The 19519-nt window shown below is 43.8% G+C and overlaps 1 pseudogene; it reads left to right on the forward strand.

Moving 5' to 3' along the window:
- The window catches only part of LOC143389656 (teneurin-4-like), a 648816-nt pseudogene that overhangs the window by 597888 nt on the left and 31409 nt on the right, over positions 1–19519 (forward strand).

Consider the following 19519-nt stretch of genomic DNA (forward strand, 5'->3'; position numbering starts at 1 on the left):
GCAGTGGCCCCTCTCAGTATGTGCACTGAACATGGCCAAAGCCAGGCCATCCCATCTGAACAGAGAAAGATTCTTTTTAATCAGAAAATGCTCCAGAGACTGAGAAGAGGACACCAATATTGAGATGCAGTTTGAGGGCTGGGTGAATGACCAGGAATTGTAAATTAGCTTCCCAGGAGTAGAGAGTTCAAACTTTATTGTGCCCTAGACTTGAAAGAAGTTGGTTATCAGTACCAGTACCATGGAATAACAAAATTCAGGCTTTACAGGTGCTACCTATCTGGTAGTCATCTCTAATGCAAAAACAGACATAATTACTAGTAATTAAAATAACAATTATGATTCTGAGCACCTCCTGGGTGCTCAATACTTAACAATGCAAGTGCACACGACATGGCATTTGTGATTTCAGGTAATTTTCCCAACACACCAGCAAGGTGGCTATAGCATTCCCATTGAACAGTTACAGCAAACAAGGCTCAGCGGGCCAGGCAACCTGCCCAAGCTTCAGAAACTGGACATCATAAAGCTAGACTTAAAACCCAGACTGATTTGATATCAAAGCCCGTGCATTTCCCCACCCTGTGGCTAGCTCGGTGCCTGGTCTCAAGGCTTCTACACACTCTTTTCTTTCCTTTGTAACCTGAGCCTAGTCTTTGTGACTGATTTCTAGAAACATGCCCTCATTAGTGCTGCTCCTGTTCTGTTTCTTTTTCCTTGAGTTTTGCTGCAGATTTACAAACTAATCCTGCAACTCATTTGTATGTGGCTACAGGAGGGAGACTGCAGGGCTCCTGAGACAGGAGACAGTGTGGACGCCAACCAGGAGTCAGGTCCACCAGGGTCTCCCCTGTTCATCCCAAGATGAGAGTGAGAGCTGCTGTAAAAAATCCTATGGAGAAGGGCTACATCTTTGAACTCTTGGATTGTTTTTTAAAGTCACGGACCTTCGTGTTTCTAGTTTGACTTAACAGGCCACCTCTGGCAAGCCTCACTGATAGCCTTTTTAAGAAAATACATATCAGCACCTGATACAGGCACTTATCAGCAAGAGGTTTCTGCATTAGTATCTGGGTGGGATGGATAGTTAGGCCAACCCCTAAGATTGAAAAATTGAGGAACCATCCCCCAAAGTAGAGACATCATTCCCCCAAGACTATTTTTTGGCTTGGATTCAAAAAGGCCAGGGACACATCTCAAGCTACCTGACAGAGAAGAAAGTGCTCACCACTGGCCGTGTCTTTGTTTTGCAGTCACAGCCCAGCGCATAAATACTACCTGACCACAGACCCCATGAGTGGGGCCGTCTTCCTTTCTGATACCAACAGCCGGCGGGTCTTCAAGATCAAGTCCACCATGGTGGTGAAGGACCTTGTCAAGAACTCCGAGGTGGTGGCAGGGACTGGGGACCAGTGCCTCCCCTTTGATGACTCTCACTGTGGGGATGGAGGGAAGGCTACAGAAGCCACACTCACCAATCCCAGGGGTAAGGCCTTGCATTGGAATCACTCTCAGTGATGTTTATTGGGGCACTACCATTTCCGGGAGACCTACATGTTTATCATTGCAAAAAATTCTCGGAAAATACCAATAAATATACAGAGGAAGGTTAGGATTGTGATAATTCTACCTACCAGAAATATTCCCAGTCAATATTTCTTATCTGTTCTTTTCGCCTTTATTCTAAATGTTTGTATGTATATAATATTCACCAAAATCAAGTAAACAAGATGAGGTCACATTAAACAAACTATTTTTGTATCCTGCTTTTTCTCCCTAAATGATATATTAGGAGCTCTTTTCATGTCATTAAAGAGTCTTATGTGTCCTCATTTTTAATGGCCATATAGTATTCCTCCAAGTGGACGTTCCATCATGTATTTATCATGCTATTGGATACATATGCTCTCTCATGTTATTGTTACCAAAAGCACTAGTGTGTCATCTTGGCATATGTTCATGAGCTATGGGACAATTAACTGTAGGTTTCAGTTTGGAATCCTTCCAAAAGCTAAACTTCTAAATGCTCAGTTTCAGTATTTGTCATTCACTTATTGAACAAGTATGTACGAGTGTATAGAGCTATGAGGTTGCATAGATAAGTTTTTTGTAACAGAATAAATAAGACTTGGCTGTGAAGCACTCTGATGTGGGAGAGAGCGAGAAGTGTTCCCTGAGATGGAGGAAGATCTGTGCATGGGGGATCAGAGCTGGGAGAGAGCTTGGACCCTGGGAGTCTTTTTAGAAGGGAAGCCATCATCATTCAGATGTCCTGCAGTGGAGGTTTGTCTGTGGTGCCAGCCCCAGGGCCAATGACTCCGTGTCTCAGCTGCAGGGTCCTCATCAATAGAGTAGGGGTAACGATACCATCTGTGTAGACTTCCTAGGAATGGTCTAAGGGTCAAAATCAATGTATTTCACACGGTATCCTGTAAAAACATTATGAATGATTATATTAGAAGGCTGGGGTTCAAAGCAAAGCAGTAAACTCATGAAATCATGAATTCAAATCTAGGCTTTGTCATCTAGTAGCTGTGTGACTTTGGGCAAGTTGTCTAATCTCTCTGAACCTCATTTTCCTCATTTATGTAACGAGGATATAATACAGTTATAGTACAGATTAAATATCATCAGGAAGATAAATGCTTAGCATAGCAGCATCGGGCACATAGTAAACATTGCATAAATGGTGACTCCTATAACTATTGTTATATTGTATTACAATGCATTATGTCACCTCCCATGGTATACCCTCATAGCATATTATCTCTACCGCATGGCTAGAGTGCTCAGGTGGTAACTGTGGGGTAAATATTGTGTCATCAATGGTTAATTTCCCTCTTAATTATGATTTGCTGTATGAACAAGCAGTGAAGAGGGGAGTGAGCACCAACCTTGCTCTTGGGGACCCTGCCTTACGGTTCCTCTCTGCTACTCACTGACTCTGGGACCTCCTCTTCTGGACCTCAGTTTTCCCGATAGTCCATGAGAGGTTAGCCTAATGATCCATCAGCCTCTCTCTGCTACGACACTCTGCTCTCTGAGAATTCAAAGTTTGTTCTTGAGATTTCTGTTCTGCGCAGGCGTCCCTCAGCGGCCCTGCACACTCGCATTCCCTCCCCCTCACACAGATGGAGTGGCAGCGCAATTGCCCAAAAGCCTGCAATTAACCTAGATAAAAATGACAGAGAGTGCCACAATATGCAGACACTTTGCAGTAGGGAGGAGAAAAGATGTCCATCTATTTAGCACAACAAAAAGAGGGGGAAATGAAGTCATTAATCAGGGGACAGATCACTTCGATTAGCCTGTGCAGCCAACTTTGTAAACAAGAAACCCAATTGTTCATGAAGCGCTCATCAGTCCTGGCAGATGAAAGAGAAAGACAGGACAGAGCCAGGAAGACAAGAAAACTCCTGTCTTGGTACTTACAGAATGAAATTAATTTGCCTTCTAGGCAGGGCCCCCCGGGAAAGGCTCCCAGCCTCGAGGCCGCCTGGTCCTCTGTGTGAAACCCTCTCCGGCTGCCCAGCCTCAGGGGGCATGGAAGCCACACCAGTGCTCCAGGGGCCCTTCCTCAGAGCTGGTCCATCCCAGCCCATCTGCTGGCCCAGGAAGAGACACAGGGCCCCAGAGCAAGTGCCACAGAACCTACAGAGTGCTGGGTGTTTCTCATAATCCTGATAGCCACTAATAATTATTGATGGCTAACTATTGCAAGTCAGATGTTGGTATCCTCATTTTATAAATGAGAAACCAAGACTTAGAAGGGATGGAGTTTGCTGAGGTTAACACAGTTGGGAAGTCTCACATCGCAAGCGTCTCCACCTTAGCCAACCTCGTCTGACCCTTTTTCCCCCCGCCTGCCTCTAGGAAAATCAAGCAGAAGTGACAAGTTCTCCTCAGACATGTCATTTTCTGGGCTTCCCCATCTAGACCAGGCCCCTCTCAGGGGCAAATCTTGCCCATCATCCCTAAGCATCAATGGTGTGGTAGGGGAATGTCTGACAGGCCATTCTGGGCCTGGGGTGAGAATCAGAATCACCCACGATCAAATTTAAAGTGTGCATTGGTCACAGGCACAATCACCCCCTGAACTAGTATTTCCAAGAGGGAGGTCAAAAGGGTGTGTGTTGAAAACACTCCAGGTGATTCTGATGCACATCACTAGCTAAAAAATACTGAATGCGTATCATGACCACCAAGGTGTTTGCCAAGATCAGAGAGGTGCTCAGGTACACTTGAGATCTGGAGCAGGTCCCCCAAGGGATTCTCACACACATTCAAAAAAGAAATACAGACTTACAACAATACCTTGGTTTGACAGATGAGGAAACAAGTGCAGGGATGTCCAGTGACTTGCCCAAGATCACACCGGCTGGGCCAGGGAGAAAGTCAACCAAGTGTCAATCTAGGGATGGAACAGATGATATTGAGTAATCCTGGCTCCTCTCTTCGATGTGCTATCCTTAGACATTAAATTTAACAATATTCTCTATGCAAACCCATAGAATTCTTTTCAGACTATGCTTTTGCAGTGACAGATGTTTCAGTCAGCTTTTTCGCTGCTGTGATAAAGGACCTGATCAGTACAATTGTAGAGGAGAAAAGGCTTATTCAAGGGCCCACAGTTTTAGAGGTCTCCATCCACAGATAGCAGCCTCCGTTCCTGGAGGCTCAAGATGAGGCAGAACATCATGGCAAAGTGTGTAGCAGAAGAAAGCAGCTCACCTGGTAATCAGGAAGCAGAGAGAGACCCCACTTGCCAGATACAAATATATACCCCAAACCATGCCCCCAGTGAGCCACTTCCTCCAGATACACCCAACCTGCCTCTAGTTACCACTCAGTTAATCCCAACAGGGATCAATTCACTGATTAGGTTAAGGCTATAACCAGTCATTTCTCCTCCAAACCTTGCATTGTCTCACATGTGAACTTTTAGGGGACACCTCACATCCAAACCATAACAACCAATGAAATTAAAATAATAAGGATAGAAAAACTTAAAGAACTATCTTAAAAGAAAAGAAAATTTATTACCAAAAAAGTAAAATAAAATACAAAAAGAGTGTATTTTATTATTACATTTGCAGGACTTGAGAAGTCAGTTAATTTAAATAATGCACAGTGTAGTGAAAAATATCCCCTTACCACTACCTCTAGTGCTTCAAAACCCCTAGAAGTTATGAGTCCAGTTTTTGTGGGTGACTGAGGTGATAAATAAAAATCTCTGGAGGCAGCAAAGCAGGACTAGAGCCCAAGAGGACCTGAGAACCTGGGCTCCATCCCAGTTTCAAACAAAGCACACAGTTTCTGCACCTCCATCTGTTTGTCTTTAGAAGAGAACCAGAGGGCTGTGGGCATGGCTCTAGTATGCACAAGGCCCTGGGTTCCATCTCCAGTACCACACCAAAGGGAGGGGGCTGAGTGTCGTAGGAGCATCTGAGGAGACCAGGCTGCCAAAGTGCTTTCTGTGTCCTTTTAGCTCTGATGCTGAATTCCTGTTTTGGCTTCTCCATCCAGGCATTACAGTGGACAAGTTTGGGCTGATTTACTTTGTGGATGGCACCATGATCTGATGCATTGATCAGAATGGGATCATATCCACCCTGCTGGGCTCCAATGACCTCACATCAGCTCGGCCCCTCAGCTGTGATTCTGTCATGGATATTTATCAGGTGAGAAGATCTTGTCTGCTAGAACCCTGGGCCCCTGAGCTCATCCTCTCATCCACCACCCAGCCACCCAGCCACTCTGCTGGCCCTTCATCTTTGCACCAGACAAGCCTTTAAAGGATGCCCACTTGGTACAGGCCTTTGATAAGCACCAAGGATGCAGAGATGACACTGACCCTGCCCCACTCACCTCCCAGAGGCTGTGGGAGGTCATCAAGAGGGGTAACAAGTGTGTGGGCATGGCAGAGGTTCTGGGAAATCTGCCCAAGGCCAGCAGAGTAGGATGGATAGAGCTTTAAACAGTGTTAATTTAAATCCACAACCTCCTGAACTTCCTCTTTTGTAACACATACAGGTACTTGCATATTATCTATTCTTTTTCTAGTTCATAAACTGCATGAAGCAGGAATTCTTTACTTAATCAGGTGGCTAGTACACATTGAAGAACAGCCCATATGTGTTGATTGATTGATTGAGTGATTAAATCCTGGCTTTGCCACTCACTAGCTCAGTAACTTTGGGCAGGTTTTTGAAGTCTTCTGAGCCCTATTTTTCATCCGAGAAATGGAAATCACTGCCATGGGCCTGGCAGAATTACCTCGAGAACACATAAAACAATGCCCGTGAACTTCCTAGTGCTGCTCAACACTTCAGAGGTGAAATAAACTGAATTTCTAAGGTCCGCTTATACAGGAGGTAACATTTACTCCAGGTTTTAAAGACTGAATAGGGGTTTTTCTGGGTAGCAAAAAAAGAAAAGGAGACATTTCACAGAAAGGGGACAGGATGCACAAAGGCACAAAGATGTTAATGAGACTGATATGTTCAAAACCATTGGGAAATTGAACGCTAGAGCTCAAGCTGCTTGGAAGGAGGAGGTAGGGGTTGAAATAGGAAGCATGGTCTGGGGCCAATAGGAAAGGACCTTGCAACTTCAGGCCAGAGAGTTTGGGCCTTGGCAGGTGGGAACCAGTATCCCAGGATAGACTCAATAGAGACACATGTGACTAGCAATCCAGCATGACCTTAGGATAGCCTACAGTGACTTGGCAAGTGACCCTTTATTGCTAGGTCCTCGGGCTGGGCTTGGCCTGTGCCATCTTGCCAACGTTACCAGAATCTAGGAGGTACCAGAAATTGGGAGGCTGACTGTGGCGCTTGCTCCCAGCCCCACTCGTCATGCCCACCTGTTCCTGACACATGTGGCTTCCCCAGGGCCCCATGGCTGCTGCTGGCGGTCCCAGCACTGTGCCATGTGCCAGTCGGATGCTAGTGCGGTTCCCTCTGCGCCAACTACTGTGATTGCTGCGCTCCAGAATGGAATCTGTTCTCTGCCACTCGTCTTTGCAATTTGGCAGGCTTCCCCTCGCTGGCTCGAGAGTTTCCCTCTCCAGTCTGTGAACAAGCTGGAATCACCCACCAGGAAGCAGCCACGGCCTAAGGATGTGCATACAAGTATTTTCAATTCTCAAAACGGGCCCTCAACCAGCCAGCGTAGGGTGCTGAACACTTTCAATCCACACATTGGAAAACTGTTTAACTTTAGATAGAGATACTGCCAAGCAGTCAGAGCAAAGGCTTGGAAGACAACTGGCATATATTGGATGGGGGAAAAAATGAAAACCCACACTTAGATTCTGAAATCCTAGACTAAAAATTTCTTTATTGCTGGCCCTTACTACCTTTGTCTAAATCTAAGCATGGATTTTTTTTTTTTTTTTTTTTTTACAAAACTCCAGAGCAGGCATATATTTTGACATACACATATGGGCAGCGGGTACTGGCTTTCATTCTCAGAGCTTCCTCTGTTACCAATACCTAGATACTTGGCTGTCCCATTGGGAATAGGGAGGGAAGCCAAAGACAGAACACAGCTAGGAGGCAAGAGTACAAAGGGGAGAACCCAGAAACCTGGACCAACGTAGGAGGAGACAAAGACCAGGTCCAAGATGAGAGAAAGGGACGGGAGGAGGCATTGAGTAGAGAGGGGGCAGATTACATGCCTGTAATCCCAGCAATTTGGGAGGCTGAGGCAAGAGAAACATGAGTTCAAAGCCAGCCTCAGCAATTTAGCGAAACCCTAAGCAACTCAGTGAGACCCTGTCTCTAAATAAAATATAAAAAGGACTGTAGGTGTGGCTCAGTGGTTAAGTACCTCTGCTTTCAATTCCTGGTACAAATAAAAAGAAAGAAAGAAAGCTGGATATTAATATAGCCAGGTATGGCCACCCCAGGCAGAGCATCACTCTCTACCTAGGGACCAAATGAGCACACTCTATGTGCTGGGTGCTTTTCTAGTGAGATTAGAGAGCTAAGCATGGCTTCTCTTTTCTCATGTAGCCATCACAGTAATCCTGTAGGGTAGATATTAGAGATAAGGAAACTGAGACCTGGTGAAATAAAAGGTGTTATTTATGCAGAGCCCTATACTAGATTTCATCAGAGATGCAAAATGAATTTTTTAAATAAAATCATGTAAGTAAACACCTAGTACAGTGCCTGGCAGCTGCCAATAGGGTGTCAATATTAGGTTCCTTTAAAATCCACAAAAGAACTTCCATGTACATTGCCTCAGCCGATCCCCACAACTACCCTATGCATATTTATTACCCCTTTTGCTATGGGGTGAGAAGGTCAGTGTCTAGGAAACTTGAGTAAGATGACGCTTCTGGTGACCGTGGAATTGGAGTTGAAGTGAGGTGTCCTGCCCTCCATCAATTGCTGGGTCTGTGCCATTTGCTGGCCATTCATTCATTCATGTGACAGTCATTTCTGCAAGCACATCACTCTTTAACAAGGCAGTCAGCTCAGAGTGCCTCAGTGAAGCAGAAAATACTCAGGAAGATAGGGTGGAGGGGATGCCCCTCCCTGACATGGCCCTTAAACTAGGAGCTGGAGGACCTCCAAAGGCATAAGGTCTGCTCCCTCTGTTTTGGTGGTGGGAAATCAAGCCAAAGGCAGAATCATCCCTGATCAGAGGTGAGACCAGATTGGCTTACATACAGTATGCCCCAGAACCATCATTCCAGCTACATGACAGAGCAGCTCTGAGAGCCATGCCTTCTCCACCCCCGGGTGCCCCTGTGTATGCAGCAGCTTTCGACAACATGCTTGCTGTTCGTTTCTTCTGGTTTCCTCTCTCCTTTCCCTCTACTGATTCCCTCTTCCCCCCTCCCACCCACCCACTCATCAAGACGCCATCTTTTCATCATAATGACAGGCAGAAAGTTCTCGCAAGCAGGTCCCCAAGGTGCCACAGGACCAGAGGGCATAAAATATTTAGCAGCCAGTGTTGACAAGAAATGGGTTTTAGAAAATTGAAAATTCTCCTGTCACTTTAGAGCAAACTGTGTTCTTGATGCAGCCGAAAGCTGGCACAACAGTGCTCCAGAGAGCACTGGGGAGCATGAGTGGCAGGCAGTCCAGGCCACAGCTCTGCAGGGTCTGCAGCGCCCTCGCTCTGTGCAGACAGCCAGGCACTGGGGTCGGGGGTGAGGAGACAAGACCCGAAGACAGACTGCTCTGAAGAACCGAGAAAGGTCTCGCCCTTCCTGAGAATGGCCCTGAGCTAAGGGGACAGATGAAGGTGGCCTCGCCTAGACATATAATTTATTGGGGTTTCATTCTACCTAGGCAAGCAATCACATGCACCTTGCAAGAAATAAGAAAAGTTTAAAATCACCAAGAATATTAGAATGGCCTTTTATCCTAGTATGGTTAATGTTTTGAGATATATCCACCAGGCTTTTAATCTCCTCTCTATCCATAATCGATCTAATTTATGGTTACGTTTCCTCCTAATTGGAATCACACTGTGCTTACAATTCTGTGACCTGTTCTTTCTTCTTAACACATAGCAAACATTTCCCCCTGTCATTACATATCCATCTATAATGTCACTTATAATGATTACACATAGTATTCTTATTTATGAGTGAACTAAATATGCTATAATTTATTTAGCCAATTCTCAATTGTTGGGCATAACTCCAGTTTTTCACCCTTGTTAAAACTGGGTCTGATGAATATGCTTGTAGACAATGGTATACAAGAGAAAATTCCTGGGAGAGAAACTTCTTATCTAAATTATTATATTAGTTAGAGTGGACTCCATAAGGGACCAAAGAGCAAGGGTTTATAGGGGGCTCAGGAGCCCTAAGTTGAATAGTCTTTAGTTAGGGCCCAAAAATCAGCAGAAGGAAACACTCATCAACACTTCCAACCCTGTATGGTGTGGTTGGACCTCTTGAAGGCCCAACTAGTGAAGTGCCAGTAGTTCCCAGTGTGATCTATCCAACAATCCATGCCCCATGTCCATGTCCATTTCTCCTCACCTTAAACCCTGAAGGTTGCAGCCTCTTAGGTCCCCACTTAAAGACTTACCAGTCAGGCTCAGAAGAAGCTCAGAGTGGGGCCCCAGACCTGTGAACCCTAAATCCTACTGCCAACTTCATTAATCCTTTCTAGGAGAATCAGTTCTCAAAGGTATTAGAAACCATTATGTAGAGCAGGGCTTCCTAAACTTCAGTGGGCACAGAAATCACCCAGGGATTTTGCTTAAATGCAGACACTGATTCAATAGGTTTGGGGCAATTCTGATCAGCTCCCAGATGATACCAATGCTGTTTGTCTGGTTATCACCCAATATAAGAGGCAGGTATCCAGTTGTGTTTCCCAACTCCCAATTAGAATCACCCAGGAAGCTTGAAATAATGTCAATGTCCAAACCCCACCCAGGGAACCGACTCAGGGTGGAATGTGAATACCACTATTTTCTAAAACATCCCCAGATTATTTGAATATAGGGCCAGATTTGAGAACCACTGGTCTATAACTGTGTCTGACAGTGCCATGGTTATTCTGTCTATTATTTGAGAAATCATCTTTTATACACGTATCATATCATCCATTCATGAAGAGTCTCTTCTAAACCTCTGAACAAGTCCTACTTAGCCTCCAGACTTCATCTGACTTCCCCTCCCACCCCCATATCACTGTTTGAGCACTCTGCACAATTATTATTTCTGTTTTCCAGATGTGAATATTGAGGCTCAGAGAGGCACAGTAACTTGCGCAAGGTCATAAGTGGTAGAACTAGGATCTGAACCCAGGCCTGTCTGACTCCAAAGTCCATCTTCTCACCGGCTACTTTCTGTTGTTATCCCCTCTTCAGGTTTTGTCAGTCCTGACAGAGACCATCAATGCCTCAGTGACATGGTTTTTCTGTGCTCAGGGGGCTAACACTCCTTTTTTGATGGTAGACTCTGTAAGGATTGGCCAAGACTATATGTAAAGGTGCTTCGGATGCTGTTATGGGTTTTAAGGGGGTGTGGGATGATTAGTGGGGGACATCCTGCCAATCATTTGAGTGTTCATGTCTCCATTGTCAGGTTCGCCTGGAGTGGCCCACAGACTTAGCCATCAACCCGATGGACAACTCTCTTTATGTCCTTGACAACAATGTAGTCCTGCAAATCTCTGAAAATCACCAGGTACGCATTGTCGCTGGGAGGCCCATGCACTGACAGGTTCCTGGCATCGACCACTTCCTGCTGAGCAAGGTGGCCATCCATGCAACTCTGGAGTCAGCCACTGCTTTGGCTGTTTCACACAACGGGGTCCTATATATTGCTGAGACTGATGAGAAAAAGATCAACCGCATCAGGCAGGTCACCACTAGTGGAGAGATCTCCCTAGTTGCTAGGGCCCCCAGTGGCTGTGACTGTAAAAACGATGCCAACTGTGATTGCTTCTCTGGAGACGATGGTTACGCCAAGGGTGCAAAGCTGAACACCCCGTCTTCCTTGGCTGTGTGTGCTGATGGGGAGCTCTATGTGGCTGACCTTGGGAATATTCGAATTCGGTTCATCAGGAAGAACAAGCCTTTCCTCAACACCCAGAACATGTATGAGCTGTCCTCCCCCATTGACCAGGAGCTCTACCTGTTTGATACCAGTGGCAAGCATCTGTATACCCAAAGCCTGCCCACAGGAGACTACCTGTACAACTTCACCTACACTGAGGATGGTGACATCACTCTCATCACAGACAACAACAGCAACATGGTTAACGTATGCCAAGATTCTACTGGGATGCCTCTCTGGTTGGTGGTCCCAGATGGCCAGGTATACTGGGTGACCATGGGTACCAACAGTGCACTCAAAAGTGTGACCACACAAGGACACGAGCTGGCCATGATGACATACCATGGCAACTCTGGCCTTCTGGCGACCAAAAGCAATGAAAATGGATGGACAACCTTTTATGAGTAAGTATCCAGCTGCTGCCATTTGATGGCTGTTTCATTAGGTGCATTGTAGGTTAGAGATGAAGTGTTCATTCTTGAATGTATTTCATTTTTAATTCAGGACTTGGGATGCAAACCATTACCTTTAATATGCTCTCATGTTCATATTCTAGATGATTTCTCCTGAGAAGGAAATTTGTGTAGTGGAGAAGCTACAAGCTTTGGAATCAGAGAATTTGGGCTTCCATCCTAGCTGCACCATGGATTTCATTTTTCTGGGCTTTAGTTCTACATCTATAAAATGCTCATGGTGAACATAGTACAGGGAGATGATATAGATGAAAAGTCCTTGATAAACTGCTAGCCTCTCCAGATGACCACTGTTCAGAAACATGGTAGTGGGAGAAGGAACAATTCCATATAGGTGAATTTTTTTGCATAATTGGAGCTCACATCTTTAAGTACCAAATTTTTTTTTTTAATTTTTACCATTTTAGATGACCTTGTTATGAGGTACATTACCTGCCTCCTTTCTGAAACACGTGACACAGATCTAACATAACCTTTCTATTTATAAGTCAGGGTTGTTAATGAGGAGAGCAACAATGGCATATTATGCTGTTGTAGGAAAGAGCTTCTGTGGGGAGACAAGGATGCAGAACCCTTTGCCCTGCCTAAAGTAATGCTCAACTACTCTTTTCTTGGCCCCTCCATGGGGAGTTACTGTGTCCCCATTTGTTTTCAGTCACAGTGCTCACCTCATCTAGCTACAACCCTACTTCCCCCCATACAGGGCTTCTTAAGTGGTGTGGTCAGAGAAGCAGAAGTTCAGCTTATTACAATCCCAGCCAAAATTAAATAGACGTTATGAAGTGTTTCCCTATGAGGTATTTTAATGAAGGGATTTTGTAACATCTCTTTTTCTAGTTAGATTTTTTTTAAGCTTTTATTTGTTTTTCCCCAAGATGTTAGCCATGTTCCAGAGAACTGAGACTGCTGAAAGTGTCACCATTAGACATGTGTGTGGGGGATGGGGAAGGACCTAGTCTTGTTGACCATCAAAAGTGGGCCAGGAACTGCATTGTCATTGCAGTCTCCCTTCACAGCAGCTGGGATTTGGGCAGATATTATCTGCTTTATGGAAGTAAAAGCTGAGGCTTGGACAAGCCCATTTGCCCGCTGTTACATAGTGAGAACACGACAGAACAGGGATTGCAGCCCAAATCTGTCTGAGGCCAAAGCTCTTGCTCTTTCATTTCTGCCCTACTGCCCTCCCCCACTCCACCCCCCTTAAGGTTGTTAATCCCAAATCCACTTGAATCCTTGAACCCTACATTCTTCTCAAAGTGGATCAAGCATCAGTTTCTCACAATCTTGAAACTCAAAGGAAAAGGACCTATAATTGATTTTAAATATAACTTACACCAAAAAATGTCACAGCAGTTTGTGCAAAGTTCACTAACTAAATTCCTTTCTCCAAACAAGGACCTTGCTAATTGCAAAGAAAAGACAAAGATCCAGGAAAACAGCAATTATCTTGATTAACTCATTGAAATGGAAATACGCTAAATAATTCAATTTTCCCCATTGCCCATGGAAATCTCATACATTATTTAGCCAATACAGGGATTTCTTTGTCAGAGCGAGTCTGTACACTTAATTAGTTCCCAAGATCACTCCCTCAGATCCCAAACTGAATGCCTGCACATCACTGCCACTGTTACTCTTCACCACCCTGAAATCTAAAACCATTTCCTACACCTCTACCAGACAGGGTCCCTTCCTCTCTTTCCCTGATGAAATCTACAGCCATGTTTGATATTTTAGGAAGAAGGAAAAGTTATTACAATTGCTTTTTATAAAATAGCATTTGAAATTCCAAAGAATCCACTTTATAGGAGTACACAAGAAAAGCACTGATCCTTCTTGACACAAACCAGAAGTGGAAGATAAAAGCCATACAAATAAAAAAAAGAAAGAAAGAAAGAAAACTCACTTTTTTGAGATCCCTCTGTGTGCCAGGCTCTTTCCCATTTCATAGCATCTATGAGATGGTAAACCATAAGCCTGATACAGATTAATTACCTTGGGTCTCATGGTAGGTCATTTTTCAGAGAGCAGGAAATTATCTTCCACATTTTTACATAAGAATATGCTAAAGCACAGAGAGATTAAGGAACAAGCTTAAAAATCACATAGTGGGTGTAGAGCACAACTGGAACACAAGTCCATGTTCCTCCAACTGCACTGGCCTGGTTCACCTGTGTTCTTTGTGACTTATTGGTATGATAGAGATCTAAATAGTGTCTATTCTATAAGAACAGCCTGAGGTTCAAAATTTCCTTGAGATAAAATATGAAAAGCTCCATAAAATGACAGTGGCTGCCATTATTATTATTATTATTATTATTATTATTATTATTATTATTATTATTTCAAGCAATATGTGGCAGTAGCAGTAATTATAGAAATGTTATTTGGACATGAAACATATTAGCCAGGAGCAGTTTGTAAGTAAACTAATCAGAGGAACAGATCAAAGTTTTAATAGGAGTAGGAATCAAAAGAGCAGACTCAAATGTCAAGTAGAACATATTAAGGTGTGAACTAGGAAAGAGGTCAGGTCCCTGAGGATATCCTAAATGGGCTGGAAAATGGCATGCTGAGTGGGCCAAGTAAAGTGGATCTGTTCTGGAAACAAAGCAAGGGAGCCAGGCACCTATCTTCACTGAACATTAGCCATGTGACTCAGGCAGGCTAGCTGGCCTCCAGGCCCATGTCTCAACCAAACAAAAAAAAAAATCCCTACCTTACCCCATTTATGGGCCATTCCGAGGATTAAAAACTAAATTAATACTGAGAAGAAAAAAATACTTAACAAGCTATTAAGCTTCCTAGAAGGAAAGGTGTACGGTTGTTTATTGTCGAGGTGTTTCTTTTTCTTTTTTTTTTCTATTTATTTATTTATTTTAATTAGGTATATCTGACAGCAGAATGCATTTCAATTCATTGTACACAATTGCAGCACAACTTTACATTTCTATGGTTGTACATGATGTAGCATCACACCATATTGTGTTGTGGTGTTTCTTAACAAGGATTTGAACAGGTTTTACCAATGGACCATTTGCTCTAGTGAAATTTCTCCTTTTAGCTCCATGAGGCACCTTGGTGGATTCAAATTCAAATGTTCTAAAAAATTAAAAAAAAAATCCATCCAGGCCTGCCTGTGACATGGGCTATTACTGAAACAAGTTTAAGTTGGCTTTATCGATCTTCCTAGCAGATTAAATAATACATCTAACATAAACATCACACACTTTAGAGCAACTTGGAGTTCACAGCTCTAGAGATTCAAGGTTACTTTCCTTCCCTGAGCCCACAGGTCTGCTGGTAAAAACCTCCAAGGAGTCTGCAATAGGGACCTCATCTCTAGGGAGGGCCATCAATGCTGTCAGACTTGGCATATGGTCAGAAAACAAGAAAATGTAAGAAAATGTCCAGTAGCATGAGGCTCCTTCCAAAATTAAGGGCTGGAGATGTAGCTCAGTGGTAGAGTGCTTTCCTAGCCTATGTGAGGCTCCAGATTCAATCCCCAGCACCACAAAATAAGTAAATAAACAAAATTGACTTCCTGGGTGGGCATGAAAAACCAACTTCCCTAAATTTCAGAGCAGGAAGTGACTATGGTCTCCCACAATGCCTGACGACAGCTCCTGTTATAGGTATGTTTCCTTTAGCTATTGTGAGAACCTTACTAATTTATCTCTGTGTTAAGCTTAGGGCTTGCCACCTTGAAAATGATTCACTAAATATTTTATAAATGAAACATAAATTCAAGAGGGAAGGGAGATAAAGAAAGGGAGGAAAATATGCTGTAGTGAGAAGAATGCTGGATTCAAATCCCAGTTCTGACATTATCAGTATTCCTGGAAGGACACAGAATTCAACTCAAAGAGTTCAAATCAACAGATTGGGCTTCTTTTTTTAATATTTATTTATTAGGTGTAGATGGACACAACACAATGCCTTTATTTTTATGTGGTGCTGAGAACTGAACCCAGGTCCCGCCCACTCTAGGCGAGTGCTCTACCGCTGAGCCACAATTCCAGCCCCCAGATTGGGCTTCTTGATTTTGCTTGGGGGATATGAGAGCTAGAAAGAGCATCATTCCCAATCTCATAACAAAAGTAAGCCTGACAACAGGCAAATTCATGGATTTTCCTTGAACTCCTCAGAGGTAATAGAGCAACAGACTAGCCCAGATTCAAGGAGGGACAGACACCTGCAGAGAGAGACAGGATATGAACTTAGCTTCCCTGGAGTGGATGCAACTGGAGCTAGTAGGAGGAGCTCACTAGGATGGCCACCGTATTTCTGAAGGCCAAGTGTGTATGGGCAAGAGAGTATCAAGCCCTGGGAACTGAAATGGAAGGAGTCCACATCCTCTTCAGGAGTTTTCCGCCCTCCCCGCCCACCACCAGTAGATTGAAGAAAGATCTCAGAAAGAGACCTTTTTGCTAGACCTGGGGAGGTGTGGAGCAACCGCTGAGGAGAAGAGCACAAATAGCTGCCTGCTCCACCCAGACCCCTATCACCCTGCATCCCCTGAGGAGCAAAAGCCTTCACCTGTGAAGAGAGAGCCAGTCACTCTCCCACTTAGACACAGGTGGAGACCCATCAGCTGAATGAGAGAAGAAAAGCAGAAAAAGTATGTAGTGCAGGAGAAGAGCAGGAATCTGTAAGAGCCCCAAACTGCCGCCTGAGAAGGGGTGGGAGCACTTAGGTGGAGACAGTCCCCAGGGTCAGGAGCACACATACCTAAGGTTGAGTCCTCCTCAGGACAATAGAGAACTCGCCCACCATCACCTCCTACTGATTAAAAAGCTGAAAGCAACAGTGCAGAGCAAAGCATTGCTGCAAAAAGGATGGAAAGCGGGTAGAGCATGGAAGGAGACCCTCTGATTTGTGGCACAAAGGACCTAATGCTAAGGATGGAGTGGAAATTGAGGCCAAGAGAAAAACAGTTGACAGATCAGTTTCTCACCCTAAGCACAAAAAATTGCTAAAAGAACTTAAAGACTATGATGCACTGAGGCAACCACAGAAACCAGGAACTTCCAAGCCAGCCCAAATACTAACTAGATTAACTCACAACCACTCCCTGAAGTCCTAGCAGAAGTAAACTCATTTCCAAACACAAGCCATCAATCTCAGTCTCTACCATGCCACACGAGGTGTCACATTTTCAACTGAACATGGGTAGGAGAAGAAAAAGCAAAAAGGAATCATTAGAGCCATATTCTGATATGACACAGATGTTGAAACCGTTGTTCACAGAATTTAAAATAACTGTAATGGTATCAAAAGCTCTTGTGAAAAAAGGTGAACAGTTTCCAAGATCAGATGGATGATTTCAGCAAGAAGATAGAAACCCTAAGAAAAAAATCAGATGGAAATGCTAGAAATGAGAAACACAACTACAGAGATGAAGAATGCCTTTGACCGGCTGGTTGCTCCTGATGACACAGCATGACACAGCTGCGGAAGAAAGACAGGCCAGTAGAAATTACCCAAATGAAAACATAGGAGAAAAAGAGAGCAAAAGAATACTTCAAACCCTGTGGGACAACATCAAATGATCTAGTACGCACATAACTAGAATTCTAGAAGAGGAGTTGAAAAACAGGCAGAGGAATATTTGAGGAAATAATGGCCAAGAATTATTCATAATTAATAATGAACCACAGATCCAAAAAGTTCAAAAAATACCAAGTAAAATAAATACACACACACACACACACACACATACACTTTTCTAAACATATCATATTCAAACTGTTGAATGCAAAAGAAAAACTCTTGAAAGCATCCAGAAAAAAAGAACAAACAAAAATTACAGCAGACTTCTCATCAGAAAACACACACACTAGAAGACAGAGTTCAGAAAGAAAAAAAAATTTCCACTCAGATATGATATGCAACATCGATGAGAGACAGACCTGCACTGGAAGGGTGGACTACACCTTTCAAATGAAAATATGTTTTAGAGGTACAGACAGGGATAAGGGGACCAAGAAAAGATGCTGAGGCACCCAAGCACTAAAAACACAACAGCCATTACCAAGCCTCAGGCTGAAGGTCAAGGTGGTGGGGGGAGCAGGTAGAATATTGTTGCTGAATCCCTGTGGGAAGGAGAAAGCACCTGTTATCATAGATGGATGCAGCTATTCCTGGAAATATGGCAGTGAAGGAGAGAATGAGGAAAAGCTGGTTCTGACCTCCAGTGTCTTATCAGTGCTGGCCATAGACTTAGCTTAAGCAGACTTGAGTCAGCCCAGGTACTCAGTGATGCAGTGTGCAGGGGTCAGCCTCTCTGGGCACAGAGAAGGGCAGAGAATGATGGGGGAGAGCATGCAGAATAACCAACATAGAGACTGAGTGGCTCTGTAACATGTTAGACGTAAGGATCAGAGCCAATCCTGGATCCCAGGTAAACCTGAACCCAACATACTTTCCAGCACATGTTAAGCCATCAGTGAGAGACAGACCTACACTGGGAGAGCGAACTACATCTTGGGAATCCTGAAGGCTAGAATTCATTGTTGGGACTTCATTTTATAGGAAATAGTGAGTACAAGTTTTTACTGCATAAGCCAGTAAGTGCCCTGGCTCTGACCTGATTTTTGAGTGGACAATGATGTAGTGATGCCATTCATTACAGTGACTGAGGCCAAGGGAACTATAGGAGTGCATGGACCATGAACTCTAATTATTCATAGATGACACAGTGTCCGTTCCCGTTGTTGGTGTTGATGCTGGTGTTTGGAACAGTCACAGATGAAAGTCGTAATACTCAGATCTTTTTTTCTGAACAAAAAGTTAAAATCATCAACAGTTTAGTATCAGAGAGGAAATTTGGCATTTTCCTCGCTAGCTGCACATAGTAAGTGGCTCGAGATGAAGTATCAAGTGTGAAGAAGAAGGCCTTACAGTGTGTGAAGATACCCTTTAGCAGTCCTCTTCTGAGAGCCAAGTTCACAGCAACTCGATGAATCTTTTATGTGTTTTCTTTCACTGTGCTCTAGAGATGCTTTGGGAAAACGGAGTGAAGAAAAGTCAGTGGAATGAAATAATGGAAAGCCAATCATTGGGCCATCTCTATCCTCCCTCCAAGAGGGGGCCTGGCATCGCTGCAAAAGTCAACTGCAGCAGTAGCCAAGCAAAGCATCTTGAAGGGAAAACTGTCAGTGTTCTTGACCCACTTGGGACTTCCAAACAGAATTTTTTCCTTAACACAGTGATGAATACAAAGGTTTTGATTTGAAACAGCATCATTATTATGGAAAGCTTGATGAAAGAACACACTCTTGAAGGTCAAATAGACCTGACTTTGAATCTATATTCTTTAACTAGCTGTGTCATTTTAAGCAAGTTACTTATCTTCTCTGAGTCTAATCATCACCATTTGTGAAATGGTGATAATAATCCCTACCTCGAGATGATTACAAGCATGATGCTTGGTACCTAAAAGATACTCTGAATCTTTGTGAACTTTCGCTTCCTCACACAGGGAATGGAGGGAGTAGTAAAC

Source organism: Callospermophilus lateralis, unplaced genomic scaffold (genome assembly GCF_048772815.1).
Source record: "Callospermophilus lateralis isolate mCalLat2 unplaced genomic scaffold, mCalLat2.hap1 Scaffold_169, whole genome shotgun sequence".
Lineage (NCBI taxonomy): Eukaryota > Metazoa > Chordata > Mammalia > Rodentia > Sciuridae > Callospermophilus > Callospermophilus lateralis.